We start from the raw sequence: 16,032 nt of genomic DNA, 5'->3' as shown, positions 1-16,032 counted from the left end.
GAAGGCCGTAAAGTGCAGATTGAATGTTGAAGCCTGTGAACCGCCCAGTAGGATGTTCAAATAAAATCAACCAGCGGCACGTCATTGATAGCCATCAAGTGGACTATTATGTACTGATAGCTTGGATAATTTGTACGCCTAGATAGTGGCAGCCGTGAACACTTTGAAAAAAATAGCGGCTAACTGTTAGCCTCTATTTTTATCAACATTGAAACAGAGTGACTGACGTATTGTGAGTTTGTCTAACGTACTGTCTAGATACCATAATAATACTCCTGGGTTGTTGTCACTTGTCATGCGTTGCCTAACAGCATAAGGCTCTATCTAGAAGTATAAATGATCTAAGTCTGATGCTAAATATAACACAAATAACAAATATATGGTCAGTGCTCACCCAGCGAGTCTTCCTTTGTCGAGTCGAGCCGACTTTACCCGAACGAGTTTTATATAGTTTTGTATAATACTTGCTGTCCCAGCAAACGTTGTATTGCCGATATTAAAATCGCGATACAAAAGTAACTGTTGATCGTAGATGGGTGAAAATTATTATGAATTTATTAATTTTTATAATATTATGAATTTATTATGAAAATTATTATAATATTTTAATGCTGACTCATAATCAAACAAATAAAAAAAAAATACAAAAATAATTTCGTGTGGACCACCCTTAACATTTAGGGGGATGAAAAATAGATGTCCGATTCTCAGACCTACCCAATATGCACTCAAAATTTCATGAGAATCGGTCAAGACTCAAGCCGTTTCGGAGGAGTTCAAAGTTTAACACCATGACACGAGAATTTTATATATTAGATTGTAGTAATTTAGTAGTATGAAGCCTATTTTCATCTGTTTTTAATTTATCAATAGAAAAACAGATCAGGTACGTGTGGGATATGCACACGAGGTTTTCGTGGCACCGTTCAAGATATTTAGGACTATGTTCGAATTTGATTTGTTACAAAACTTATAAACGATGCCTCTGGAGATTATACGCTTCTAACGCTCTAACCGCATCATACCAAATTTTTTTTATCACGATACGGAATGAGACGATCTGAACGTTCGTCTGATGGTAATTGATACGCCTTGCCCGTTACAATTTTGAAATACTCAAATATTCTGAGCGGCACTACAATTGCGCTCGTCACCTTGAGACATAATTTAAATCTTTATTAAAAATTAAAAATATGAAAACAACCATTATACAGCTTCTTAATCTATACAATTAACTAAATACAATATAACTAATTATTATTCAAAGTTAACTTTCATTAGTATAGGTAACTTAGTGGCTGTCATTAAACTGATTAACCCTATCGTTTCGTACTAGTAAAAACTGTATCACGAAAGGATAGTATTCATTGTCCTTAGATCAGTGATATTTAGGTGCGTGTACTTGAAATTAGCAAACTTATACAAACTAGGTACTTGATTGTGTTCAAAATCGAATCAAGTGTTATATTATATTTACGTTATGACTTTTATGTGTGTATGGTGAATGTGTGTACTGTATTTATGTACCCAAGGGGAAGAAATGCTTTTGTGCCTACTGGTCAAATAAGATTTTTTAGTAAATTTTCGGTCTCATTGTAGTCCAATGACTTCAGATATTTATCAATTGTGGTTTTGCATGATCTATGATTAAGATTTTTAAAATTTTATTTAGTTTATTGTAAAGGTAGGGACCAAGATAACCATGATATATTTGAGCATAACATAAGATGTTAAGTCTTATTTGCCCAGTAATTGCACTAGCTACGGCGCTCTTCAGACCGAAACACAATAATGCTTAAACATAACATACTGCTTCACGGCAGAAAAAGGCGCCATTGTTGTACCCATAATTCGGCATCCTGTGCAAAATAGCCTCTCACTGGAGAATATCTACGTATTGTAAATTATCGAATCGAAATTCCCTATCAACGCTAAACATACGTTCATGTCGAAGCAGCCTCATGTCGATTTTTTTTGTAAATAAAAATTTATTGAAATCGGTCATAAACGGCAGGTTTTGTAGGTAACCCAAACTTTTTTTTTAAATCGGTTAGAAATTATATATGAAAACTCGCCCCTAGGTGGATAGTCAACTTTGAGGTTTTTTTATTCATCATACTTTATGCATATGCGAGAGTCATCACGCAAAAAAAATGCATTAATAGCATTCTTATTATTCTATGGACTAATCACAATTGGCTTACAATAAGGCCAGTGTGAATGAAAGTGTTGGAAGGGGTAGACCTAGGCGGACGTTTCAAGATCAAATCAGGGACGTCTTGGAAAAAGGCCAGGTCAAGAGTACCCTAAACCGGAGAGCATGTATGAAAGGAATAATGAAAGTGGACGAAGCGAAACAAGTATGTGAGGATCGTAGCAAGTGGAAAGAAGTGGTCTCTGCCAACCCCTACGGGAAAGAGGCGTGATTTATCTATGTATGTATGTAATCACAATTGGCTACGGCAATTAATATAAAAAATTTCGCTTATAGTCGTACTTCAGAGAAGTAGAAGTTCTTAAATCAGTGTCGAGGCTTAGATGGCTCGACTTATACTGAGTGGGCCCCCGATTGGCAACACTAAAGCGATTACACTGCTCCTAAATGTTATTGTTTTCAAATTCCTTTTTAAATTCCACTAGGTTTGTATTCTTTACTTACTAGCTGACCCAGCAAACGTTGTATTGCCATCATAGTTAACATCTATAGTTATTCTACCAACTATTGGTAGCTAAAATTAAGTTCTGATTCTAATTAGTTATTCATTTTAGAGTATTCTTTAGATTTGATTTCTGAACGACGGGCGACACATTAAAGGAAAAACAAAATTGTTGTTTCCTTTTTTAATTCCGAACATTTTCCTATTTATTCAACTTTTTAAACCTTCTCTGGACTTCCACACATAATTCAAGACCTATATATATATAGATAGATAGATTTTGTTAAAGGTTCCTTTTTTAATGATATAAATTTCAACCTTAATATATCCGGCAGTGTAATTATGTTGCTAATAAAGTTTATTATTATTAAGTAGTTCTTTTGCGTTAATGTATTTATATATATATATATATTTTTTTTTTTTTCATGAAGAGTTAAAGCCTTTGTACAGAATAAGATTATAAGTACAAAAATAATACTTTATTTCACCTCCTTTTTATTACTACAACGGATTCGTAGAGTTACTCATGTTGAAAAGAGGTTCAGCAATTGATTTTTTTTAATAACCGAATATATTGTTTATAATCTAATGTATAAAATTCTCGTGTCATGGTGTTAAACTTTGAACTCCTCCGAAACGGATTGACCGATTCTCATGAAATTTTGAGTGCATATTGGGTAGGTCTGAGAATCGGACAACATCTATTTTTCATCCCCCTAAATGTTAAGGGTAGTCCACACGACATTTTATTTTTTATTTTTTTGACATTTTTTTTTTAATTTTTTGATTATGAGTCAACATTAAATAATACATACCACTTCAAATTTTCACCCATCTACAATCAACAGTTACTTTTGTATCGCGATTTTAATATCGGCAATACAACGTTTGCTGGGTCAGCTAGTGTTAGTATAAAAAAATACACAACTATAAAACATCTCGGGCAGTATGGAATTGAAAACATTCTAGGAATTACGTTGCTCAAGCGAGTGTTTTGATTTCACTCAAATGTCAGCTGATATGTTCCTTTTTTGAACTGTGAATGATTGGTGTTATTAACCTTTACCGACATTACCGGCTCATTGACCCGACTCTGTTCGTGGCCTTGGAAACTTCCTTTTATATTCCCATATTGTGCGTTTTTAGCATCTAGTAGAAAGAATTGAATTTTTAAGTCATTTTTCTCTAAGCACTTTATGGTTATTTATTGAGATTCAGCAATCATGCTCGGCTGTGTAACACTCTTTCAGGTAAAGTCGGCTCGGGCCGTCTATAGAAGCGCGATCATTTTGAGCAATATCTACCAGAGTAATTTACACAAAGTTATATCATGTATACATGTATCATGTATATACTAGCTGACCCGACAGACGTTGTTCTGTACATAATAGATAAAATATTATGAATTTGTCCATAATATTTCATAACATCAAGAATTATTTTGTTAAATATGCTCCCCGTTGTTATAATGAAATTGTTTCACAGCAGAACTGTCAAACCGTACGTCTATAAATTCTCTCATAGAAAATATGCAAACATACAAACAAATATTGGAAATAAAAATAATAATAGGTCCCAAATTGTAATAAAAACTATCCTATCTCTCAAGTTGGACAAAACTGCACTCCATGAAGTAAACCCCATTAGAATCAGTTCATCAGTTTAGGAGTTTACTGGAAACAAACATTAGTAGACTGGACTTATATATATTAAGTTATTGTAAAGTTATATTTTGTTTTATTAACCTCGCCTAATCTTAAAGTTTTCACTTCTGTCGTGCGGTGTTAAACACACTGGTTTTTATTATTGGGTAAGTGTCATGGAATACACTTCAATTGAAATTTTTTTGTGATGTTTTGTCCGGTTCAACCAGTCTTATCAGCAATATCTGGGTCATTTACTTCGATCAATCGATGCACCCAGTTGAGGCAACCCTGACCCGATAGAAAGGGACAAAGATATCTTGTTATTTGTATCTTTTAATCTTCCACGACCAATAGCTACTTTAAAACTTGCAACCTCAAAGAAATAAGGCGAGTTTTTTTACTTTGTGCGTTATTTTAAAACATTATACGTATTATTATTATTATTTATTTATACTATTAATCATTTACCGAAAGAATCTTAAAAGCTAACATAGTCCCGCAAAACTGTTTGGACACGTCTGTATGTGTACTTACTGTACTGTAGGCGTACTTATACTGTGATACTATATGTTATATATATGTTACTGGGTAATCATTAATAATGCTACATTTTATTATGATTATCATAAATTCATTGTGTTTCAAAGTATATTCCTTCACTAATGACACTTTTGCAGTCATTGGAACCATTGTTGTACAACTGGGAGGCTTCTTTCCACAGGAGGCTGCCTTGGTGGGTCTGCGCCTTTTTCTGCCGTCAAGTAGTCTTCATGCGTTATTGTATTTCTACTGAAAGTACTACCCGGTTATATTATGACGACCTGTATAGCCGAGTGGTTAGCGATCCTACCTACTAAGCTAGAGGTCCCGGGTTCGAATCCCGGTAGGTGCAAGCATTTATATGATGAGTATGGATGTTTGTTTCCGAGTCATGGATGTTTAAATGTATTTATGTATGTTTAAGTATTTACTTACAGTTTACTGCAGGCAGTCGTTGTGACAGGACGTGTATATATTATTATAGTGTTATAAAATAGTTTTACTTTTATCTCAAACATCCTAACTAAAGAACTTAATTTCGAGTGCGTACTGCAATAACCGTGTTTCGTTGTGCTACCTAAAGTGCTTATTAATCAACCATTAGAGTAAAAGAAACGCAGTTAAAATCTGGCACCGACGCATCTACCTGAGAGATTATAAAGGTGCGTATTAAGTACTTAGCGGGGTGATAAGCGGGGCGATAAAAAACTTATCAAAAAAAAATGAGTGTCTCTAATTCTCCTACTAAAAAGTTATCAGAGAAGATGATATCAACGGGAAATAACAGCAGTTCCCAACCTGATCTGTCTAAGCTTCTATTAGACGTAGCTGAACCGGTATCAAGAAATGTCTCATTGCGAAAAAGAAAAGCACCTGATAATGACTTTTTTAGCCAACTCAACACATTTAAGAAAGAAGTTCTAGATATACTAAAAGAATCTAGCAGACGTCATAACGAGAGTATCACTACAATAAGTGAGAATACTACCTCCATCCGAGAACAGTTACAGGACATCAAAACCACAACAGAACACCTACTCACTGAAAATAAGAAATTAAAATCGGAAATGGTAACATTAAAAAATACAGTAAAGCTCAACGAAGAAAAAATTTCTGAACTACAAACTGAAATCTCAGAAATAAAGACGTGCTTTCAAACAAACTTACAATTGCAATCTCCAGTAGTAAGTTCTTATAACGATGTAATAACGGAAATTCAAGAACGTGTAGAGCGAAGTAAAAATGTAGTAATATTTGGTATCCCCGAACAGCACCTGGAAAGCCGGGAAGCAAGACAAGAGGTCGATAGTTCTAAGGTAGACGAAATCTTAAAATGTATTTACCCTGATTATTTACCAAATGTCAAGAAAATCCTACGTCTTGGAAAATATAATAATAAAAAAGGACGACCGTTAAAAGTATGTTTTACATCAGAAGAAACGGCTAAATTAATACTACGTAACAAAAACTCTATCAACTTAGAAGGAGTCCGAATCTATTCCGATCAAACTCCGCAACAGATAAAATACTTAACAGAACTTAAAAATAAACTCAAAATACGACAGGAGAATGGTGAAGAGCACCTAACTATTAAATATATCAAAGGAAATCCAAAAATTATTAAACAAGCATCAAAAAACTAAATAAAGACCAAGAATCAACAGATCTAGATATCAATACATACGAAATAACTAATAATTATGCCGACGTCACAATCACAAACAAAACATTAAAATTTCTATATGCAAACGCTCGAAGCTTAGTAAAGCCTGGTCAACACGATGAACTTAGATGTATCATAGAAAGTTTTAAAGCAACATTGAATGTTGTCATTATAACTGAGACATGGATTAAAAATGAACTAGACGCTCAGAGACTTAACTTACCAGGTTACAATCATTACTATAACCATAGAACTACAAGTGTAGGAGGTGGTGTGTCAATATACGTGCACAAAAATTTAAAACAGGAATTTCTAGATGATGAATGTGAAGACTTCAACCACTTTCTATGGATTCATTTGAAAAATCTCTCTCTAGACATTGGGGTCATATATAAACAACCTTCCTCAAATGTGAAAAAGTTTTTGGAGACGTATAGTAACCAACTTTCGCGAAGAAGAAGAGCATTAGTTTTTGGAGACCTAAATCTAAATCTACTCAGTAAAGAAAACTCCATCAAAGAATATAAGATAGTACTAAAGGAAAATGGTATGAGAGTATTGAATAAAATTGACAAAGATCACTGCACACGCAAAACAGAAACCACTGCAACGTTATTAGATCATGTGTGTACCAGCTTAAAAAATAACACTTTCCATATGGCTCTCATCGAAAGTTCTTTTTCAGATCACAAACAAATTTATCTAGAAGTAAAGAGAGTCAAACCTGAAGCAAATAAACGAGTACAGTATGAAGCCGTTAATTATAAACAATTATTTTTCACATTAAAAGACATGACTGAGACTAATCTGTATAAAGACTTTAACTTATTAGAGTCTACTCTATTAAAAGCAATATCACAAAACAAGGCAACGAAAATTAAAGTTCAAAATCAACCCCAGAAAGATTGGATTAACAAGGATTTGATTGCTTCTATAAACAAAAGAAATATTCTCTGGCATCAATTAAAGCGTTCTCCTGAAGACAAAGAACTAAAACAAAATTTCTTGCAGGAAAGGAGCTCGGTACATGTTGCTATACAAACTACGAAAAATCAGTACTACTATGACGCTTTCAATAAATGTGAGAAAAATCCATTAAAAATGTGGCAACTTATAAATAATTTAGCACATAATAAAATAAAAAAAAACCTAATAACACCTGCAAAACTAGATACTCCTTCAGGCCAAATTACAGAAAGTAAAGATATTTGCGAATATTTTAATATATTTTTTTCTAATATTGGAGCTGAACTAGCTGGCCAAATTCCTCAAAAATATCATACAACTCAAAAGATTTTAACGGCTGATAATACTTTACAAAATGACTCAGCCCTACATAAACTGAAACTTGCCACTGTAAACGAGGTAGAAAAAATAATAAATAATTTGGACTCAAACACAAGTTCTGGTATAGACAAAATTACAACTAAAACCATAAAATGCGTTAACTCTTTAATAGTAGAAAGTCTCACTCATTGTATAAATAAGTGCTTTACTGACGGCCATTTCCCCGATTCTTTAAAAATAGCCAAAGTGAGTCCATTACATAAGGCAGGAAGTAAAACCAATCCGAACAACTACAGACCAATATCAGTACTACCTATATTATCAAAAATATTTGAAAGAATTTTACATAATCGTTTAAACGAGTACCTTTCATCTAAAAATTTCTTATTTAAAAAACAATATGGTTTCCGGCCTAAATCAAATACTCTTACTGCGGCAATGGATTTAATTACATCATTAAAACTCAGCATAGATCAGAAACATATAATTCTTGGTATATTCATCGATTTAAAAAAGGCGTTTGACACTGTTAGCCATGAAAAACTTTTAACTAAATTAAAATCCATAGGAATAACTGGATCGGCCTATGAAATCTTTCAGTCATACCTCTCAAATCGATACCAAATAACGAAATTAGGAGATACCCAGAGCAGTCCACAATTAGTAACTTATGGCGTTCCACAAGGTTCAATTATTGGACCGTTATTATTTTTAATTTACATAAATGATATTCATGAAATCGGTTTACAAGGAGATATAACATTATACGCTGATGACACAAGTTTATTCTACACGGGTAAATCAATAAATACCATAGTAAAAAAAGCACAACATGACCTTGATCTTCTACATGAATATGTGCAAACAAATTTACTAACCATAAATACAAGCAAAACAAATTATATTATATTCGCTGCAAAAAATAAAGAAATTGGTCATTACAACCCATTGACTATAAACAGTCAAGTTATTAACAATGTTAACAAAGAGAAATACTTGGGATTAATTCGTGATCCTCAATTAAAGTGGAAACCGCATATAGAAAGTGTGCGGAGCAAACTTACATCCCTAACAGGAGCATTTCGTGGAATGGCCCGATGCCTCCCAAAAAAGGTGCGGTATTTAATATATAATTCCATGATAAAGCCACATATAGAATATTTAGTGGAAATTTGGGGAACGGCGGAAAAAACTAACTTAAAAAGCTTACAAATAAGTCAAAATAAAATTATTAAAACTTTGTTTCGATACAACTACCTAACTCCTACTGTTCAAATATATCGGGAAACAAAATTAATGAATTTAAATCAAATATATAAATATAACACATGTATTCTCATAAGAAAAATTTTAACTAAGGATTTACATACACAAATTACATTCACAAAAAGAATAAACATTCAAAAAATTCTAACAAGACAAGCCCTCAATATTTGCTTAATAAAACCTAGAACAAAATATGGAACAAGAAATATAATGTACGAAGGGGCAAAATTGTATAACAACCTCCCAAAAGATATTAAAGAATTACAGTCATTAAATGTTTTTAAAAAAACGTTAAAACACCACATTTTGAAGGATTTCTCATAACTTATTTTATTAGACCGCTTCCGGCTATGACCATGAACGAGACCTTAATAAACAAATACCCTCATAGCTGTCATTATAATAAATAATAAAATAGTGTAGGTATTTTATTCATTACTGTAAACATTTATTTTATACTTTACCCACCTATTTCGTTATTAATGTATCTACCTAATTAGTATTTATTGTAACTCTGTGTAATTATTGTAACTTTAAATATAACGTCTTAAATTGTGTATAGTATATAACGATTTGCCGCTCAATATATGTATCATGTTAGTTTAAGTATCTCAGTAAGTGAATTTGTATTCTTTTTGAGATAATAAATATTCTGAAATCAAAAAAAAAAAAAAATATTATATTAAATATATCGTTGTCTTTCAACCCATAACACAGGCTATATATGCTTAATTTGGGGCAAGATAATTTGTGTAAAAAGTGTGTCAATATTATTATTATTATTAACTCTGGACCTAAAGTCAATGACGTCACATCCATCGTCGCATTGTTACGGTATGAGACAAGAATCACTTGGTTATTATTATTACGAATAAATAAAATAGAAGATTTGTGTTGTCATTATTATAGATTGATATTTAAAAGTGTTGTGTTGTGATACTGATTATTATTATAAAGATGAAATGAATTATATATGCTTTTAATGCTGGGGAGGTTAAACCTTACTTCATAGGATCATTTCTATAGTAAGCTATCTTGTTCTGGCTATAACATCGAAACGTGCAATCTAGACTCGACTAGAGTCGAAATTTATTAATTGAATATTCCTGCCACTCGGAATATACTTGAGTGATAGCCTATATACCTCAACGCCTATATAAAAGGAAAAAGAAATATGCCTTAGTCCTAGCTGGGATCAAACCAATAACCTGTTGTTTGATATGAAGATATGTGTATTCCAGTCGACCCGTGGGATCATCGAAATACCGTTTAATCCAGGAATTCTAAATAACATCAAAATGCGAGATAATATTTAAACGCTTCTTAATTTATTTCGAATATCATTCTCGACTCAATTTGATATTTCACCTTGCCGGCGTAATGTCATTTGTCGTTAGTATTTCCAATAAAGGTTAAACAAATGACGTGCCACTAAAAATAACTTACTTTACCAGCTGGATCTTACTATAAAGGCTCTCCCACATTGCTGCGTAGCGTTTATATTAGACTTTTATGTTACCCTTAACAATGTCATAATTAAATGTTTATAGTTTTTTATGAAGCATAGAATACATTTCTTCTATTATTAGCCTATCAAATCCTTCTTAGTCGTTGATTCTTAGCAGAGTGATTGTGGCTCGCAGCCATTGTGTTGTTTTTTTTTGAGATTTTTTCCATTCCAGTTGCTTTGCGAGAGCACTCGACGATATGGGACTCTGAAGGACTTTTTTAAACAGATCTGTCTAGCCTGTAATTGCACTATAAATCCGACCTTGATGAAGTTTTTCACTTCTGCCGCCTGGTCTTAAACACGTTTTTTTGTTTTAATTAGTTTCATCTCTCGAATTCAATGTTGATGTATCGATAAACATGTGTTGCTATTTTATTATATCTTTGTTAATTAAACCTTACGTAAAGGCGATAAGGTATAATCTGCGGTAATTAATGTTTATATACTAGCCCCCTTATTCATAATGGTCCGCTAACTTTAAACAGCCGCTAAGGAGTGTTTTTTCTCATTCTGACTTAGGTCAATAGAAGAAGACAGAGTGAGAATTAGCAATGCTATAAGTTAGCAGACTATTATAAATAAGGGCGTTAGTATATCGACATAATATAACAGACAGAAATTTGTTTAAATTTACTAAACTGAAATTAAAAAAATACCTTTATTTATTTCATCAAGTGTTGCAAGTAAATTTAAATAAAAATAATATGCCATTCTCCTTGTCTGTGTGTTTGTAAATTATCATTTCAATAGAGTTATTAGTAAATCTGTAATATTAAAATAATATATCTAGTATAATAATATTATGATATTAACGTGCGATTACTCAATTCATCGTCGACGTCCTGATTTAATATATGCGAAAACGCCGCTTTTAACGCGCCCGTCTGGAAAGTCCTTTACTGAATGTTGTGAAACCTGACGGCTAGCTTTCTCAGTAGATACTGTAGCTATATTATCTGTCGATATGTTATTATATTTTTTCGTTCCGGTTCCACCGGTATTGTAGTTTGTATGTGCAAACTATCGAGTTACTTCGGCGCGGCACATTTGTATTGTCGTGATACGTTGCATGAAAAAAAACTATTGATATTATGAAGATAAACAAATGATTTATACATCTATTATAGTAATAAAAAAAGACTAAAAAACACGCTATTTAGACAAATCGAACTAAAAAAATGGAAAATTTATTTTTAAATATAAAACTAACATCAATTCTTGCCTTATAGCCAATGGACGAAAATAATATAAATTAACAAAAATCTTATTTTGCAGTTTGAAAAATGGAACAATTTCATCAAATAATGTATTGTCATCGGTCCTCGATATAACAACGAAGTTTGAACGAAATCTGACCGTTTAAAATCGCGCCCAAATGAGTTGGTTACAAACAAATATACATACAGGTGAAGCTAATAAAAAGCGTGTAAAAAAGAAATAGCAGTTTATTTATAAGGTGAAATTTATTAATTCATATTTCAATTCATCATTCATTCATAAAGACAAAATAGCCAATTACATATTGAAAAACATATTAATTTAAAATATACAAATGCTTAATATAATTTCAGAGCTCACTAGATACGGCGTCCTTCAGACCGAAACGCAATACTGCTGGCACATTTTTGCTTGACGGTAGAATAAGGGACTACGCGCACTTATTCAGCACCATTCGCGTTTCGCTGAACGATTTTGGTCACACTTATAGAGCTCAGCTTCTATCAGCCGCGTACGGCGTCGTAAGAATCAGAATAATAACTTTAAGGGACTACGCGCACTTATTCAGCTCCATTCGCGTTTCGCTGAACGATTTTGGTCACACTTATACAGCTCAGCTTCTATCAGCCGCGTACGGCGTCGTAAGAATCAGAATAATATCTTTAAGGGACTACGCGCACTTATTCAGCTCTATTCAGCTTTCAGCGTCCATTCTGAGTCGCGAACCATCCCTGTAAAGAGCTGTTCCGCCGCATTCGACGACGAACAGCGCTGTATGCGACGGAACAGCGCCGAACGCTCTCTATAGCATTCGCGTAATAAAAACACATTTATCCTCATTTTATGCTGGTTTGCCGCGAAAGCAGAATGGCCGCGGAAAGCTGAATCGACGCGTACACGTCTCCATACAAAATTGTTGTTTTCTATGTACAAAAGCTGAAAAGAGTTGAATAAGTGCGCGTAGTCCCTTAGGCGTCACTACCTAGCTAGCCTACCAGGCTCTCCTAGGCTGTGCACACTGGTTCCATATCACGAAATCGTGGACTTAGGGTGTGGTCAATTTGAAGGTCAAGGAATCGAACAGATTTTTTTTGAGTCTGCTGAAACTATTACAAACAATTTTTACTGATGTAGTTTTTCTGAGATGTGCATTAATTTAAGAGAAAAAAAAACATTGAATTATTTTTTGGCATCCTGTGCAAAGAAACCTCCCAATGTCAAAAAAAACATTTTTTATGACAGTAAGGGACTAGACGGGCGGGACGTAATGCTGATGTTAATTGATACGCCTTGCCCGTTACAATGCAGTACCTCTCGTTATTCTTGAAAAACCCAATAATTCTGAGCGGCACTACAATTGTGCTCGTCACCTTGAGACATAAGATGTTAATGCACATTTGCGCAGTAATTTCACTAGCTACGGCGCCCTTTAGACCAAAACACAATATTTACACATTATTGCTTCACGGCAGGAATAGGCGCCGTTGTGGTGCCCATAATCTAGCCGGCATCCTGTGCAAAGGAGCATGCAGAAAAATGGCTAAATTTTACCCCTGCTAACTTAAAGCATTGCTAATTCTCACTCTGTCTTCTTCTATTGACCTAAGTCAGAATGAGAAAAAACACTCCTAAGCGGCTGTTTAAAGTTAGCGGACCATTTTTGAGTTTTTTAACTAATCGTAATCACGAGTAGTCTAGTAAACGATGGACTTGCCGTGTCAATTAATTTTGTCCTACTTTTCTGGACGAGCCACGCCTCCCACAAAACAACTCGTCACTGGTCAAGTGGCCTCTGTTTACTGGTTGATCGACTAGACAAGTGCGAACCTGTTGTATTGGTCGAGTTCATTACCATTGGCGCAATAATGTAGTATACTGTACTCGACCTTGAGGCCTTGTTCACAAACAAAGAACTGCACCGGTATTCCTTTTCTTTCTCTCGCCTCGCTATACAATGTACTATTACTTCGTATATTCGTACTATAGTTTTTCCCGTCGTTATCAATTAGTGGAGCACCTTTATGCTAGTGTGTGTGCGGTTACGGGGGATACCGTTTACACATTTTTTTCTCCCATAAATAATCATATATCCACAAATACTTTTATGTTAGTGTTTTTACACTTTTTCACAGCGCACGACGGCATTTTTAAAATATTTTATTGCGACTACAAATCTCTTAATGGCGGCCGATCGGCTTGTATTAGTGTAAGTGTGTGCGTGGGGCTATGTATTTACTCGATTACCGGCATGTTTTGATGCTTCACTCTTATGTAAGGTGACACGGAGTTCTTCTTCTTTTACTCGTCCGTGGGGCAGTATAGCGATATAATACCTGCGAATTCGTCCACGTTGACATGACATCAATACAACAATAGGCATCCTATATGTTAATAACTCTCTGTGTGACATATTTCTGAAATTTCATTGTTATGCAGCCGGTTGGGCGTTCTTACCAAACATACAATTCACATCTTTATAATATTAGTAAAGATATAAAGTTAATTAGGTATATTTGATACTAGCTGACCCGGCAAACGTTGTTTTGCCATATAAATTATTTTTAGAGTTAAACCGTTTCATTGACATTGCAACATTACTTTATTTTTCTAAAATAAAAGAATTTTTCTGAAATAAACGTAGCCTGAGTTACTCCTTATTACATCAGCTGCCTGCCAATAAAAGTCCCGTCAAAATCGGTCCAGCCATTTCAGAGTTTAGCCGGAACAATCAGACAGACAGATAAAAATTGTAAAAAAAAATATTTCGGTGTATGTACCGTGTATATTATTTTCATATACATGTAGTAAAACACGGTTATTTCAATATTACAAACAGACACTCCAATTTTATTTATATGTATAGATTAGTAAAGATATAAAGTTAATTAGGTATGTTTGTTTGATATTTTATGAATATTAAAAATTGTGGAAACGAACACGATCATTCACAAGCTGTCTTTACTAAGATCAAAAAATTATATAATTTTAAATTTTCGTTACGGAATGCCAGTGCGGTTTGGTTGACTTTCTCGATAGTACAATGTTATCTATGAGAGATTAGAATGTTTTACGCGTAAATGCCAAAATGAGTCAAAAGTTAAATTATGTTGAATTATTGTAAGTCGTAACTGTAGCTTTTACGTCGAAATATATTTTACCTTTGTCTTGTGAATATTTTGAGTATTATTAAAGAGAAATCAACATTATATGAATACTTTTTCATTGGAAAGTTTTAACATTTTTATATTAGATCATATCTTTGTAGTATGCAATCTGTTCACGCCGCATTACACTTTTAAGTGAAAACATCTAAAAGTGCTTATTTTATTTAATGAAATCAGTTATTCATTCATTCATTCAGACAATAATTAACCACAGTAATCTATACACGCTTTAATTTATATATTGTAAACTTGCTGTGTCCGTTATTTCGTTAGCGTGGATTTAAATATTTCGCGCCTTAATAATTAAGTAAACAAGATAAAACGAAATATGTCTGAGTTTTTCCGGTGTTTGTTAATTGGGCTCGTTGCAAACGGGATTCACAATAATGTCCGTGCGTACGTGAAGCCCCGAAATCTGTACAATATTGTATATTTTTATTGAAAAGAGCGCAAAATAAGATTGCTGGGCGAGTTTCTTGCGCCGCTGCTTCTCTCTCAGAGCACCATTTGTTTCCGAGGCGGTAGTAGTATCTAGTAGTTATTAGAAATGACATCAAAAAGAATTCTAAAGGAATCAACTGACTCAAACCATCAAAGAGGATGTAAATACAACGTTATAAGATGCGGGGCTGCTTAAAGAAAAATTGAAATTTAGTGTGAAACGTGCAGTGATTTGACATAAGATTGAAATAGTAGTAATTACAGTATGACAATTGGCGACTAAGTTTATATAATCCGGCTACGTTTGAAAGCGAACAGTTGCTGAATACGTAGTGGATTTCGGCTATCTCCGTTTTTTACAAGATTATAGCTGTCATCTGTCAATATATCAATGACTGCACGTTTCATTATAATCGAGTGAATCGCTTTTTTCTTAGAGAGTTTCGCTAGGCTGCAAATATATATAAATTACGTGACACGTTGTTTGTCCGCGATGGACTCCTAAACTAATGAACGGATTTAAATGGGGATTACTTCATGGTGTGCAGTTTAGTCCAACTTGAGAGATAGGATACTTTCTATTTCGATTTGGTACCCATAATTATTTTTATTTTCAATATTTGTTTTGTATGGACATATT

The 16,032-nt window shown here is 33.6% G+C and overlaps 1 protein-coding gene and 1 pseudogene across 1 annotated transcript in view; both read left to right on the top strand.

Annotated features, from left to right (window-relative positions):
- The window catches only part of LOC126972158 (protein wech), a 39,670-nt gene that overhangs the window by 6,639 nt on the left and 16,999 nt on the right, over positions 1 to 16,032 (top strand). The gene's annotated exons all lie outside the window — the stretch shown is intronic.
- LOC126972259 (small nucleolar RNA U3) lies at positions 10,055 to 10,143 on the top strand (annotated as a pseudogene).

Source organism: Leptidea sinapis, chromosome 25 (assembly GCF_905404315.1).
Source record: "Leptidea sinapis chromosome 25, ilLepSina1.1, whole genome shotgun sequence".
In the NCBI taxonomy this organism is placed as follows: Eukaryota; Metazoa; Arthropoda; class Insecta; order Lepidoptera; family Pieridae; genus Leptidea; species Leptidea sinapis.
Note: the sequence above shows the minus strand (reverse complement) of the source record. Positions and strands in the feature narration are given on the sequence as shown.